Raw genomic sequence first — 1,293 nt, 5'->3', positions numbered from 1 at the left:
GCCAACAAACACATGGAAAGATGCTCATTGTCATTGGAGCAACAAATCAAAGACATAAAGAGGTTCCGCCTCATACCTGCTAAAATGGCACTAATCCAAAAACCAGAAAGCAACAAATGTTGGCAAGGATGTGGGGTGATGGGAACATTTGTCCACTGCTGGTGGGAATGTAAAATGATACAGCTCATCATGGAAAATAACATAGTGATTTCTTAAAACATTACAAATAAAATTACCGTATTACCCTGCAATTCCACTCCTAAGTACATACCCTGGGGACCTAAAAGAAATGTCACAAACAAACATATGCACACCAATGTTTATTGCAACATTATTCACAATAGCAAAAAGGGGAAAACAACCAAAGTGCCCATTGATAGATGAATGGATAAATATAGACACATAGACAATGGAATATTATTATGCTTTAAAGAAAAATGAAGTCCAATACACACTCCAAGATGGATGAACCAGAAAGCATTAGGCTGAGCTTATTTTGTAAAGTCAATCTCAAAAGAGCAAAAATTACATGAGCTCATTTATTTTAAAAATGACAAAACTAGGCAATTATATGGAAATGAATGGGTACCAGTGGTTACTAATGGTGGATATGGGTAGGAAGAGGGAAAAGCTCTCTGGGAAGTAGAGAATTTTTGTCCATGCTGATAGGAAAATTAGCACCAATTAATGGTAATGGAGTTATCACTAAGCTGCAGACAAAGAAGAGAAAGGGCAGCCCTGCCCTCCCCTTCCCCCCACACACTACAATATGCACAAGTTGCCCAAGTCCAGAGGTGCACAGCTAGCTCAAATCCCCCCTCCCCCCCCCCAGCCTTTGCTCAGTCTCCCCCACCTGCTTCCCCACCTTCTGGATGGTGACAGCTGGTGCACAGGGATGAGACTCCAGAACCAAGAGAGGGTCCCAGGTGGTGGGTCAGCACAAGTGCAGGCTGGGCCCTGGTCTTTATTGCTCCTATTGTACAAGTCCAAGAAGAAATAAAGAAAGACCAGAGGGCAGCGGAGAGGTCAGAGAGAAAAAGACACACACACAAAAAGGTAAAGACCCCACCCACGCACCCAAACCAACCTAACTCATCCCAATTTTATGATACTGTTCTGTGAACTCTCTAGTATAGGAAGGGGCTTGGGAGAGTCAAAAATACAAAAATTAACTTCTAAACACCTGTAGATGTTGAATGGGAGGGGATAAAAGGAGGGGAGACATGGTTGTTGTTGTTAAGTGCGTCAAGTCGGTTCTGACCCATAGTGACCCTGTAGAGGGGAGACATGGGT

The sequence above is a fragment of the Chrysochloris asiatica genome, unplaced genomic scaffold (assembly GCF_000296735.1).
Source record: "Chrysochloris asiatica unplaced genomic scaffold, ChrAsi1.0 scaffold00064, whole genome shotgun sequence".
Classification (NCBI taxonomy): Eukaryota; Metazoa; Chordata; class Mammalia; order Afrosoricida; family Chrysochloridae; genus Chrysochloris; species Chrysochloris asiatica.
The sequence above is the reverse complement of the archived record's forward strand: the minus strand, read 5'-3'. Positions refer to the sequence as shown.